Source organism: Panthera uncia (assembly GCF_023721935.1).
Source record: "Panthera uncia isolate 11264 chromosome B2 unlocalized genomic scaffold, Puncia_PCG_1.0 HiC_scaffold_24, whole genome shotgun sequence".
NCBI lineage: Eukaryota > Metazoa > Chordata > Mammalia > Carnivora > Felidae > Panthera > Panthera uncia.
Window position 1 is genome coordinate 16190454 of NW_026057580.1, and position 15188 is coordinate 16205641.

Below are 15188 nucleotides of genomic sequence, written 5' to 3' on the forward strand. Positions count from 1 at the left end.
CCTAGAAGACAAAGATTCTGTGTTTTCATCGAAATAATTTCCTGTGCTTCATGTTGTCTTTATCAAGTGTTTGATTACCTCAGAAGACGGACTTTTCTCTATTAAAAGAGATAAGTTTTTTTTCACAACTATATAACTTCTGTATTTGCCTTTGAAATCTTTAATTGCCCCGCAGTTAAATGGATTTGTTTCACAGTGACCTATGATCTTATTTAATCAAATGTTTTAAGTCTTTTGATATTTTTGACAAACTTTTCAAAAATCAAACTTTAAATTAAGTTTTGATCTTAAACTGACTTTGGGTTTTTTTCAGGTCTTCTGGAACAGCTCAAAAGGTTTGTTATCTCTCCTTATACAAGAGAGATATTAAAATAATTAGGCTTATTTGATATGTTAAACCATGTGGGAAGCATTGTCAAGTAAGAAATGATGCAAAGTTTTCTTTAGGTTATATTTATATAAAAGTATGTTATTAATGTAAGTATCCTTGCAAAAGTGCTTCCCCAAGCTACCTGCATAGCCCCACAATAAGTCATGGGATGGTAACCCAAGATCTGTCCCTGTTCTCCTTTTCCACATCAGTAAAATGGACACATTACGTCAATAATATAATGTTAATATGTGAAAGACTTGCCTTGTCTGCAGGACACTTTGCTGGAACATCTATCTGCAAGGAAGAGGGTGAGTAGTGAACCTGCAAAAATTCAAAGTTTAGGCACCACTGTAAAGTTTTGGGGAATCATATGGTTGGGTAAGTTGTGTGTTGTCCCAGAAGCTGTGATTGAAAATATGTCAGCCTATGTAACCCCTAAGAACATGAAAGAGACAAGCTTTTGTAGTGATTTTGAAATTTGGAGGAGTTTTATCTCCCCCTGCCACGGTGCCTCTGTATTTCATACTGCCTGGCGAAGGAAGGGCACATGTGACTGGGTATCAGAGCAACAAGTCACTTTTCAAAGGGCAAAAATATTAGTGAAGCAGATGCTTGGGCATCTCCCAAGCAGGGCTACCATTTGAGTTAGATGTGTCTGTGGCTCTGGAAGGTATAAGTTGGGCATTGTGACAAAGACAACAGAAGGGGAGAGTACCTCTAGGATTTGGGTCCCAGTTCTGGAAGGGGGCAGAAACCAAATATATCCCCATAGAGTAACAGCTCCTACCAGTGTACCCAGAACTCCTACAGGTAGAGCCAGTCATGAAGGAACAAATGTTATATCTTGGTAAGAATCCCCTTCCTATCGAGGGATGGCCTGAGGATATGTTCCATTAATCCATCTCTACCATGACTTAAAATCCCAGCGTGCCTATTTGCAGCAGAGGAGCATCATTTCTAATAGCCTAGAAATGCAAGCCCTACTAGTTTCTATAGAGTATGTAAATCTTCCAAATGCCCTTGCCCCTATTTCTGTGGTGGCCCCTACAGCCTATGGAGAAGGAATGGGAGCGATTCCAATGACACAGGGGCCTAGAACCTGTAACAAATCACAGCAGCCAGTGGACTACATTCAGAGCAGTTTGGCTGGTGATCACTCATGAGTCCTTGGCCTTGAAGCCTTTGTAGTTGTAGTTGGGCCATTCGAAAGGGATTGACTCTATGATTGGACAATAGGAAGCCAAAGGGTGGGTGATCATGAATAAATGCTTGAGGGATCAGGATATGTGGGGAAAAAAAGTTTTGGTTCACTTGCAAGAGCCTGAGGCAGTCCTCACTGTCTTCCATATCCTGGCTTCTAAGGTGCTAACAGCTCCTAGCAGTCAGGAAGCTGCCCCAGCCTGGGTATGAGTCCTAGTACCAGACCCAACAGTAGATACAGCAGACTCGGTACATGGGAAGAGTCTCCACAGTGGTGCCCAGGTGGGATGGCACATTGCCAAAGACGCCAATTTCCTTTGAAATACAGTGACTTGGTTAATTCAGTAATAGCATGTTCTGTGTGTTCTAAACAACACTCAAGACAACTGCCAAAGGAGTCCGGGGCCATCCACTGGAGTTCTAAACTGGTGAGGGATTGGGAAGTTAATTGTATTGTCCCCCTTCCTCCAACTGAGGGTTATAAATATGCCTTGGTTCTTGTGGAGTGTTTGGCCTAACCAAAATTTACCCCGTCATCATGCAAACCAGGATGCCACCATTAGGGGATTAAAAAAGTACCATGTTCTGATAACTTTGTTGAATAGTCAGTAATCACGGGTCACATTTCCAAGGTCATGATGTCCTGATGTACAAGACTGGGTAACAGAACATGACATTGAATGGGGAGGTTCCATCTTCCTCATAACCTGCAAGCAGTAAGACTGATAGAAAGGAAAAACATGAAAAATTAAAGCAGCAGATTAAATTATTAACAAGTAAAACTATCTTGGCCAGGTGGATTAAAGTACTATCTCAGGCTTCAATACATCTGAATAATCAACCAGTAGGGCCTGTTGCCCCACATGCTAGATTGGGATTCCCGCCAAGACACCCAATACTGTAAAGATATGGAAGTCACAGGAGACAGCCATTGTACCAACTCTCACTGTGAATCAATGTGCTATGCTGCTGAGAACACGGGGCCCCATCATGCCTGGAAAAGCATTATCAACTAGAATTTGCAATGAGCTTCCCACCAGGATGGGTGAGTTACTTCATACCCCTGGTTGAGGGGGAACTACTCAATCTCCACTGGATCCCACTGCCCTGATAATAAGCTGAAGCTGTTGAAACACACCATACTTGGAATGAAACACAAACCATTGAAAGAGGGGAGAAAGTGGAGATCCTGGTCTGGCATATCCTTGTCCCAGTTCATCTCCTCGCACCTGACAAGGCTGCCTCCCTCATCTAAAATGTATGTTATGTATAACCAAGTCAAGTTCCTAAAGCTGCCAACCCCCCTCTCCTCAAGGCTAAGGGGCACATTTTTTTTTTCCCACTAGTACAATCATTTGGTGGCCACTTTTGCCTCTGCATTGTCCTAGAGGACATCATAGCACACATAGAAGCCCTTACTAAATTCACCCAACAAGCCTTAAATGATAGCTCTCAAAGTCTGTCTTTACTTAACACTGTTAATGTTTCTAATGAGAAAAGCTATCTTGCCAAACAGCATGGCCTTGGATATTATTATCACCTGTGCCGTTATCCAAAAAGAATGGTATCTGTTCATACCTGAAGAGTCTGCTAATGTATCACTTTTATTAAATCACATGAGGACACAAGTGAATGCTCTGAGTGATCCAACCCTCATTTCTAGGGGACTTAGTAAATCAATGGTTTGGATCTTGAGGCTCTTGGTGGAAAAGATCATTACTTATTTTGGGAATCATTATCTTAATCTATGTTTTCTCTTGCATGTGCCTGGGTTGTTGTTATAGTGTGTGCTTTCAATACAGCCCGATAGCTGCCAAATGAGCCACCGCTATGCTAATGGAATCCTTGCTGATGGCGTAGCACACAATGTGGGAGAAGAGGGCGGGTGAGGTTATAATAACCAGTCTTGAGGGGTGAAGGTTGGGCGGAGGTCATCCAGAGGACTTGACCTCCAGCCGACCCAACACCTGTACCAGGGCAACCGGAGGCTCCTCTCTCCTACCCCATCCTTGGAATGTATGTTCTGCCCACCATTCCCACAATCAGAGCCCTTTTATTTTATTTTAATTTTTTTAACGTTTATTTATTATTGAGAGACAGAGCATGAGCTGGGGAGGGGCAGAGAGAGGAGGAGACACAGAATCCGAAGCAGGCTCCAGGCTCCCAGCTGTCAGCACAGAGCCTGACACGGGGCACGAACTCACAAACCGCGAGATCATGCCCTGAGCTGAAGTTGGCCGCTCAACCGACTGAACCACCCAGGCCCCCCATCAGAACCCTTTTAAAGGACGCAGCCTTGGGAGAGCAATGCGGTCTGAGGCCACCTGCACGGTGTAAGTGAGTGAACCCAGTTAAGGACTCTAGATAAACTTTTATGATTCTGGTGGGCAGGTGTGGAGGTCTATTTGCTTTGTAGCTGCTCACGACAAGCCTCCTATGTAAGTGTCCTTGCTCGTTGAGCCTACCAATCTGTCACCTACTGGTCTGCGGTGGTCTGTTTGCCTTTCTTCTGTCTTTGCATGGGAGCCAGTTTGCAAACCCTTTTTCTCTCCTTTTGAGACTTTGATTATGTGAATATTGGATCTTTGTTAATATGCCAAAGCAAACAGACTTTGGTAAGTTATTTCAGACTATTTTCTCTGTTTTTTGTTTGTTTTGTTTTTGTTGTTTTTATATTGGATAAATTCTATTGATCTGTTCTACTGATTATATCTTCAGCCATAATAAGTTCTGTTTCTTTGCTGAGATTTTCTATTTTTTTGTTTGTTTCAAGAAGACATATAGTTGCCAATGAAACATATTTATGATGACTACTTTTAAAATCTCCATCAGATAATTTCAACATTTGATTCAGCTCGGTGTTGGCCTCTGTGATTGTATTTTGATAATTGTTAAGTGATTTTCCTGTTTCTTGTTATGATGGGTGGTTTTTTATTGTATCCTAGACATTTTTACTGTTATGATTAGGAAACTCTGGGTCCAATTTGAATTTTATTTATTTATTAGCAGAAAAATACCCTGTTTATAGGTTTATCACGAAGTGACTGGCCTGATTTTATGTGCTGTGGTTTCCGATAAGAGTTAAATTTTCAGAGTCTTTGAGGTATTATTTTGGTCTGCTTGGTTTACCTGGTCCTGCTGTTTTCTTACTGTTTCCTGCTGGGGCTCCCTACAGAGGCAGAAAGAGGTTTTACCAGATGAGGCAGCTTGTTGTATTTTAGTGAGGATGAGGAGGTTTCCCAAACCAGGTGCTTGTTATTGTGATTTTTCCCCCAGCGCTCTTCAGATGTTGAGGCTTGAGTTTTGATCTTCAGTATAGGAACTTGGATCTAGAAAAAGTACATATCTCGATTTGAGATAACTCCTTAAAGTTGGGACTGCAAAGAACCATTCAGTCTGTGAAAACATAATCGAGAAACTCTGCTCCTAGTCTCCGAGAATTCTACCCGCTATTAAAGACTTAGGTGAGTTTCCTCCAGGCATTGGGCAGAAAAACATTTTTGAAAAAATCTAGCACCACACATGCACATTGGGTCTAAATTTACATTACTTAGGTGAAGGGTGAATTTCAGGCTCAGAATAAATTGCACAAACAGATCTAGCTCTTGTAAAATCCCTGATCCCTTAAGAGAGTCATTCAAGGATGCTTCTTCAAGATATTCCTAGATCGGGTCTCTCTTATCTCTGATAGAAGAAAAGGCTGAAAGTTAGAGTCATAAATCAAAACACAAATGGAATGACCATAAAAAAGTGCCAGTGGCTGCTATAAAGAGTAAAACTGACATCCCCAAATGAAGTAAAATAGAACAATCTAAAAGAGATTATAAAATTACTATATTTGTAATGACGAAAGAGGTCAAAAAGGAAGAGAAACCATGACAAATGAAGAGGATGTTACGAAAGAAAATATATGAGGAATTAGGAACATCATTCATGTTCCTTGTTACAAAGTTCTTCCACCCAGGTGGTACGTGCCTGGGACTGTACTTTTCCAAAAGGCACCTAATGTCACAAAAAGACAGGCTGTGAATTAATGAAGGTAATTGTAGGCAAAGCTCTAAATTTGTCTCTAAATTGTCATCATAACAATCCTTATTGAAAAAGTCAAAAAAAATAAAGAAAGTTTCACTTTTAAAGCTTTAGGTGAGAAGAATCACAACTGAGAAGAAACACTTGTGTTGTCTCCTACCTGAAGCTTTTACATTTCAAATGGTGTTTAATGACCCATGAGATGGATTAAATTGAAAGCTTAATGTGTCTTTAGGTTTTGGGCATCTTATTTTTTATGATTTATAATTTTAGTTCTCAGTTTATCTGAACTCTCCCGTGTGCCAGGAAAACAAAACAAAACAAAACAATTTTCATGTTTGTGAAGATTCAATGACATCTCTTACGAATTGGATCCGCATCATTCAAAGCTGGATGGAGTTTTCTCTTACACACACTGTACAAGCATAATTCGTATATCAGGAGGAAATAAGTCAGTAGGATTTCAGACTGGCTTACAGCAGACATCCTTGAATTTGATGTAAAGCAAAAGCTACGTGGTCAAATACATGTATTTAATCATTGTGTATGCGATATGCTATTATTTTCTTCAGGCAGCCACACAAATTAACAAGTATATGTTGTTATAAAGGATTGCACAAGGAGAAGCTTGTGCTTCTCCTATGAGATGTTTATTTATGTTAAAATGTGATTTTGGCTTGTATTTTATGTTGAAAGGTACTGGAAATTTCCATTGCTCCATTTTCTCCATCTCTGATCAGGTGACATACATTATTAAATTTAAGTAGAGAATATCTTATTCTCTTATTAGGCTTAATTGGAAGTCCTTCCACTTAGTGTATACTTTTTGTCAGCATTAATCTCGCAGGTAACTGTGAAACAATAGAAGATTTTATTTGAAGCATTGCATTTTTCTTGTCCCATCCCCCTTTGTGGACTTTCTTTCATACATGCCTATATTTCTGAAGACATGTTTTGATATTAACTGTATCTTCCCCAGACATGGGTCATCCTTAATCATGATACTGTTTCCCCATCAAAACTTTCATTCCTACATGTCTTGGGTCACTGTTCTTTACCATTGTTGAATATGAAGTTTTCTTTTTGTAACCAAATGAATATTACAAACTCCTCTCTTAGTAGCAATTGTTACCTTGATGTCCGATGAGTCAGAAATTAGTATGGTGACGAGCTAACTAAATATGCATGCACATGACTTTTGAAGCAGTTTGTATTTAGTTACACTCTGTGAGACGCATGTATGAAATGACAGTGCATTGGAATGTAACACACTGACTCAATCTGCGAGCAACGCCTGCTCTGTACTTTCATTTGTAGAACCTTTGTGGTAATTGACCCAACTATTGATCAAAATGATTAAGAACCAAAGCCTACACCTTTTTCAGGGGTAATTGCTTCGGTTTCCCATTTTCATTTCCTGCTCTGATATTATCCTCTCAGGGATTCGCGTAATAGGCATTTAAAAGATTTGTTGAATGAATTAATGGCCCCATACCTTTCTTCACGATGGGTGGTAAAGCCTTTATTGTATAAGATGTTTTCTGTTAATGTGCAAACTGGCTAATGTGCTTTTCTTTCCAGGTGACAACGTATCCAAACCCAGTTAAAGGGCAAGAGTTTTATTTTGCTTAGTTTAATTTTAGAAGACAATTTAGGAATAAAGCTTATTTTGTGACCGTAAGATAGTGGAGCAGGCTGAAAAGCAAATCTCGTGTCACCTTTTCCACAATTGGGATTTATAAGTACAGTAGCCTCCCTCAGAGGTTTCTCAGGAAGATAGATTGCCGGTGCCATGTGGGTGGTTTCCATTAGGCTGATGAAATTTTTTCCAAAGACATTTTATCTCTGTTGAATGAGGATGAATAGTTTGCCTATCACAGGAACTTTGGGTAGGTCGCAGGAGATTTGACCTTAAAAAGGCAACAAGCTAAGATCTGGAAAGAACCTAAAATTACAATTCCGACAAATAAAATAATGTAGAGATTCTCCAGGGTTTAGAGAGATCAGTATATTTGTTCTTAGATGCAATTATCAAGTATTTGGTGATGCACCAGATTGGGATAGCCAAAAAACAACGAAAAGCCAATTACCGCCATCTAAAGGAAGGTGAAGCAATAAAAGCAGTAAACTTTCTTCACTTGATCTTTGGTCTTTATAAAGTAACTCTACTTATGGCCTTGCTTAAAGTGATTATTGTTAACCTAAGCAGCTCAGGAACCTAATTTAAGCCAGAAGGCACTTCACAAAGTTTTTGTATTTTATAAGTCAAAGGTCTCTAAAAACAAGCTAACAAAATTAGCCACCCATATCCTGTGGTTTCAGTGATATCTGGCTGTGAGTTTTCAGGCACTCTCCAATTGATTTTATTTCTTTTTTATTTTGTTTTGAAGCTTATTTGTTTCTATGGAATGCTTAATCAGTCTTATTGGAAAATAATGCTATCTGGTGGAAGGTAGAATAGAGTTTACTCTTATTTTTCTGGATTGAATTAGATAAAACCTTTTTCAAGGAATCTTGAACCAGAGTATAGGCAGACATAGATTAACTTTGTTCTAAGTGTTATGTGTATTTCAGCTTTAATGACTTCCTTTCATTTTTGTGTATTTTTTTTTTTCTGGGAGGCAAGCTATTTCTGTCTTGAAAAATGATACAAGTATTGCAGAAATCCTCTTAGTGAAAACAATCGTGATTAATGGCTGATTATTAAATCCAAAAATTTAGTTTATATGTGGAATTACAAATATACACATGCGGTAGGCTGGCTTATCCACAGGGGATACATTTCAAAACCCCCTGTGGATGTCTGAAACCAAGGATAGTACCAAATCCTCAATATACTATGTTTTTTCCTATACGTGCATACCTGTGATAAGATTTGACTTATAAGTTAGGCACAGTAAAAGATGAAAAACAATAACTAATAATAAAATAGGACAATTATAACAACATATTATAACAAAAGCTATATGAATGTGGTTTTTCTCAAAATATCTTATTATGCTGTACTCACCTTTTAATTTCATGTGATGATGTGAGATGGTAAATGCTTATGTGATGAGATGAGGTGAGGGGAATGACTTGGGCATTGTGATGTAGCATTAGGCTACTATTGACCTTGTGACCATATGTCAGAGGGAGGATCATCTCCTTCTGAAGTGTGGTTGACTGCATGTAACTGACAGCCAAACCGAAGGAGGGGTGAACTGTGTAGAGTTCTTATTCTGCAGGGTTCTTGTTATGCACACATAGCAGTGACCAAAAGTGATTTAAATAACACCCATTCCTCAATAAAAAGGTTTCTATTTCAGTTACCATGTGACATTAGCTAAGAGTAATCACATGAATTTCAAACTTTGTTGCTAGATCATCAAATCCTCAAATTACTAATTAAATAACAAATGTGCATCATGATTGGTGACCAATCACATCACTTCTGTCAGATTCTGTCCACGACCGGTCACTGCACATCTGTTATTCAGTTCACACACAGACAGCACAGGTGTAGTTGTGTTGCCTTCTCATTGCCCAGTGGTAAATGCATGTGATATTTTAAAACATGGATAATCCAAAAAGGTAACTGACCAACCAAGGTGAAATGCAGCAAAAAAAACCCCACAAAAAAGCGATGACACTGGAAGTAGAATTCAATTACAACAAATTATGTATAGTTATAGAAGTTATGTATAGCTATAGAGGAAATAGTTACATGTAATTATAACATATATACATATATATGTATATATATAGAGAGAGGGGCAGAGAGAGAGAGAGAGAGACAGAGAGAGAGAGTTAGGGAAGAAATAGCTAACCAAGGGAATGTTGATACTTTTGGCATTCTAGAGACTCTACATATTTATCCAGAGGAACTTAGTCAAGGAAATTTATCAACATAAATGAGGTTGTAATGAAAAGGATGCCAGCAAAAATCTTAGCAATAAGAGAACTCTCAGAGATATTTCATAAACTGAAAGAACAAAAGATAAAATGTTGGAAAATGATCCAAATTTAAGAATAAGAGAATTCTCTCTCTCTCTCTCTCTCTCTCTCTCTCTCTCTCTTTCCTTTCACTCTTACTCTCTATATATTTATTTTTTTCAGAACTTTTAGAAAGTTGCCTATGGAATACCACCTTTCACTGTAAATATTTGCTCATTTTCTAAGAACAAGTACAGCTTCTCACAAAATGATGATGCAGCTATCAAATTCAGGAAATTTAACATTGATAAAATAGTACTGTCTTATCTACAGTCTATATTTCAATTTTGCCAATCGACCAAAATTTCTTTTATAATGCTTTTATTTTTCTTGGTCCAGGGTCTAATGCAGAACCATGTGTTGTGTTTGATTGCTGTATGTCTTTCTTTAGTTTTCTTTTACCTGGACCAGTTCCTTTGTTTCCCTTTGATGAGTATAGGTCAGTGACTTTGTAGGATACTCTCCAGTTTGGATTTGTCTGCAGTTTCTTCATGATTATATTCAGGTTATATATTTTTGAGAGAAATATTTCATAGATTATGTTATCCTCCTCTTAGTGCATGACATCCGATTGCTTATGATGTTGCTTTATCCCATCATTCCTTATGTGGTGGCCACCTGTTCTCCGTAAATTTATTATCCTTCCTTTGTAATAACTGTGCACTGTAGGGGGAGGTTCTTTGACACTGTGTAGGTCTACCCTTCCTCATCATGTTTCCACCCATAAGTTTAGATTTTTTTTTTTAATTTTTTAATGTTTGTTTATTTTTGAGAGAGAGAGAGAGAGCGAGCAGAAGGCAGAGAGAGACAGAGACACAGAATCCGAAGCAGGATCCAGGCTCTGGGCTGTCAGCACAGAGCCTGACATGGGGCTTGAATCCATGAGCTGTGAGATTATGACCTGAGCCGAAGTTGGATGCTTAACCAACTGAGCCACTCAGGCACTCCAAGTTTAGCTTTCTTGTATAGTTGTCTTACTGACACCAAGATGGTGTGTATTTTTCAAAAATAACTTGTCTAATATTATGATTTTGTGAAGAATTCAGCTGATTTTTTAAAAAAATTTTTTTTTTTAACATTTATTTATTTTTGAGACAGAGAGAGACAGAGCATGAACGGGGGAGGGGCAGAGAGAGAGGGAGACACAGAACTGGAAGCAGGCTCCAGGCTCTGAGCCATCAGCCCAGAGCCTGACGCGGGGCTCGAACTCACGGTCCGTGAGATCGTGACCTGAGCTGAAGTCGGACGCTCAACCGACTGAGCCACCCAGGCGCCCCCCAGCTGATTTTTAAGAAAAACAACTTTTTACAAATTTTATAAATATATGTATATATACATATGATATACATATTTACATATATATAATATATATTAAAGCAGCTCATTTTGTTTCATTATAATTTATATTTTTAAGTAATCTCTAAGCCTAACATGGGACTTGAACTCAAGGATCCCAAGATCAAGAGTCACCTGCCCTGTAACTGAGCCAGCCAGTCACCCCTACAAATTTTGTTAAAATGAGAAGTACCTCTAAACAGGAAAAGTGGTATACACCAATGACTCTTGACAAACAGACAACTCAAGATTGGGAGAAGTGAAGGGAAAACAAAGTAGACAACTAGTTTTGCACACTCAAGGTGTAGTAGATATCATTCAATAGTTTTTAAAGAAAAAAGGGAGAGTGTTGGTTCATCCCACAAGTTGGTTAGTTAGGGATCAATAAATATATTGTTTGTATTTGTCAAAATTGTTTTCTTTGAATATAGCTTTGGCTTCATTGCATTGGTTTTATTAAATAGTATTTTCATGGGCCAGGACTTCACGAATAATGGAGTAAAAAGCTTAGTAAACTACCTTCCCAGCAAAACAACTTTAATTGTTTGAAGTTTAACTTTAACCCATTTTAATTGGTGAAAGTTATGAAAAAAAACAAAACCCTACTTAAGGCCACACTGGAATTATTTTGTAAGCATGCAGAAAATGGAGAGACATTCATTCAAGAGAATTTGCTAAATCTTAGAAATGAAAAATTCTGTGGCCTTGGAGCCGTCTCCTCTTCATTAATACCACCCAGATCTATGCTATAGAAGCTGTATGTGAGGCATATGTAGCCAAAAAGGCAAATGCTTACTCTCCACTGAGCTCCAATTCTGGGATTAGGCTTCCATACTGGGAAAGGCAGGTTTCTGGGGTTTCTCACCACCCTCCTCTAGCCTCACATTGCAGAAATTCTATTTTAAGCAGCTGTAGCTAACACAATTTTGCAAAATCCTGAAACTAATCCTGAAACCCATCTTGAAACTCATAGAAAGTACAAAGGGTGCCAGAAAGCCAAAACAATCTTGATAAAGGAAAATAAATTTGAAAGACACATACTTCATAATTATAAACTTACTACAAAGTTATAGTAAACAAAACAGTATGGTACTGCAATAAGGCTATGACATGTAGAACAATGGAAGAAAACTGACAGCGTAGAAGTAAATCCTTGTGTTCATGGTCAAATAATTTTAAACAAGGATGCCAAGTCTATTCAATGGGAGAGGAATTAGTCTTTTCAACAAATGGCATTGGGACAACTGATATCCATACACAAAGTCATGAAGCTGGATTTCACATCGTGTGCAAAAATTAACTCTAAATGGATTGGAAGCTTAAATGTATGAGGTAAAGCTATAAAGTCTTAAGAAAAAAAAACAATTAGTTACTGTTTTCTTACAGGTGACACAAAAAAGGCAGGTGACAAAAGAAAAAAATAGTTAAATAGAAAATCATTAAAAGTAACAACTTATGTGCTATAAATGATACCATCAAAAAAGTGAAAGATAAATAACAAATTAGTAAAAAAATATTTGCAAATGATATATTTGGTAATGGGCTTATACCCATAATATATTCTTAGAACAATGACAATTAAACAAAAAAAAAAAAATAGCTCAATTTAAAAATGGGCAAAGGATTTATATAGACATTTCTCCAAAGAAGCTATACAAATGAACAATAAGCACATGAAAAGATGCTCAATAACATTAACATTTGGGGAGTGTAAATCAGAACAACAATAAACTCTAACTTTATACCTACTAGAATACATATAATAAAAAAGTTAGGCAAAAACTGAATTGGCAAGGATGTTAAGAAATTGGAACCTTTATACATTGCTGGTTGGAATTTATTATGTTGTAGCTATTTTGAAAAACAGCGTTAAAGATAAAAAATAGAGTTATCATACGATACACTTCCAGTCTCAGGTATATACACAAGAAAATTGAATGCATATGTCTGCACAAAACCTTGTACATGAATGCTTACAACAGTATTATTCATAATAAACAGTGGACTCCAATGGACAGCTCAAATGTCTATTAACTGATGAACTGATAAATAAAATATGGTATATCCACCCAAATGTTATTTAGCAATAAAAAAGGAATTTAGTAATGATAAATCCTATAACATGGATGAATCTTAAAAATATCATTCTAAGGTAAAGAAGTAGTTTCAAGGGATTGGATATTACATAATCCTTTTTATATAAAATGCCCTGAATAATCAAAGCTGTAGAGACAGAAAAAATATTAGCTGGCGCTAATGGGTAGGGACAAGGAGTGGTTTGATGGGGTGTGGGAAAAGGAAGTCACAGTTAGTGATTACATATTTCACTTAAGAGAGATGAATATACTGTACAATTAGATTGTACTAACAGTTATATAACCCTGCAAATATACTGGAGAATAATGAATTATACCCCATAAATCAGTGAATTACATGGCATGAGAATTATATCTTAGTGAAACTTAAAAATTTAAGTAATTAATTAACTAATTAATTAACTTTTATTTTAGAGAGAGACAGAGAGCATGAGCAGGGAAAGGGGCAGAGGGAGAGAGAGAAGCTTGTTAAGTAGATTAACATGTTGGTCATGGAGCCATCCCACAACCCTGCGGTCATGACCTGAGCTGAAATCAAGAGTTGGATGCTCAACTGACTGAGCCACCCAGGAACCCTGAAACATAAAAATTTAGATTGTGATACTGATTTTATCAATGGTCTAAGAATTATTCAAAAGAGTTTTTTGTTGTTGTTGTTGTTGTTTGGTTGTTTTTTTGTTTTGTTTTAGTTTTTAAATTGTGATTATTTTATTATTTATTTCTAGGATTATATTGTTTTCTAGTCAAACAATACCATGTTCACTACTTTCACTCTTCATTGAGATTTTTTGTGATTATTTATTTAGGCATCACACATGGTTGATTTCTGTTTCATGGATATTGGATTATAAGATGCATTCTTTGTATGTGATATATATTTGGATATATATTTATAGATAGTGGATCTCAGGATCACTATCATAGCACCGAAGTCACACTTTTATAAATTTTGATTACATAGGCCTCTACCATTTAAATGAAATCCTTGGTAATTCAGATGCAACATGGATTTTGAGAATTACTCTATTAGGTCAGTTTTATTAATGGCATTTTTTTCAATATTTCTTTTTTTTTTTTTTTTTTACTACATTTTGTCTATTTGGTCTATGAATCACAAATTTCTGTTAAATTTTCTCTCTACTGTCTTGTTTGGTGAAAGATTTTCCTCGGAGGATTTTTTATGAACTCTTGTTGGGACAGGTTCTTTCAGATTGGGGCTCACCCTGTTCTGTGGGAAATGCTTTCTTTCTGTACCTTCTGGTGAGAGGGTGAGTTAAGGTGATTCCCAATGGCTCCATAGTTTTTAGTTGATTGGTGTTTAATTTACATTTGGGCCTGCACAGCTGTCTAGGGTCTGTACTTTCAAAATACGCTTGCCTCTCAATCTCAGCCATTACTTTGTATACCAGAAAAATTGTGTTACTTGGCCACACAACTTACTTCATTCTCCGCAAGTGGTGGCCTTTGCCAATTTTCAGCATGAGAGCAGGTTTGATCCTTGTCATCCACACAATTTACCCACATCGCCAACTACAGCTTTATTTAACATTATTGGAATATGCCTGATTTCCCCCTATTTAATTATGGAAACACTTAACTGAGTCCAAGAATTTCAAAAGTGTTTTACTTCTTTTTATCAATTTTCACTCTGGTTGCAAGAAGTTTTTTAAAATTGTGATTTTTCTGGCTCCTTTTATTTGGAGTTATAGTATACAGTTTGAAATTTTCATACATTCAGATAGAATTTGATTCATTATTTTGATCTTTGCCTTTCATGTTGTAGGCATTAAAAAGTACGCAGAACTTTTTTATCAAATGCATTTTTGTAAGTTATCTCTACTGTTAAGTATTGGTTTTTTAAATTTCTTTTTGTTTAGAGGTTTAATTTGGATGGGATGCAAAAAGAGGAGTTTCAGATAAAAATGACGTAACAATGGTGGTTTTGAAGATGTTTTCTGTTTGTTCATATAATTAATATACACTTACGGAGGCATTGGATGCTCATCAGGACCATGTAGTACAATGGGGCAGAAGGAGGCACAAGCGAATGTTAGAAGTTCCATCCAGCAATTGAATAGAGTAAGCATTTTGGGAAACCTAACGAAGCAGGGAAACTGAGTAGAATCCATTTATTACAAATATTATTACAATAATCTAAGCATGATCAGAGAGAAAGAAGC

At 37.1% G+C, this 15188-nt stretch overlaps 1 long non-coding RNA gene across 1 annotated transcript; it reads right to left on the reverse strand.

The window, feature by feature from the left end:
* Nucleotides 1-632: 632 nt before the first annotated feature.
* On the reverse strand, nt 633-8664 carry LOC125938543 (uncharacterized). The gene is made up of 4 exons (XR_007462730.1): nt 8613-8664; nt 4703-4902; nt 2153-2295; nt 633-694 (listed from the first exon to the last, which is right to left on the reverse strand). It is a non-coding gene; the product is annotated as an uncharacterized LOC125938543 (long non-coding RNA).
* Nucleotides 8665-15188: the final 6524 nt, after the last annotated feature.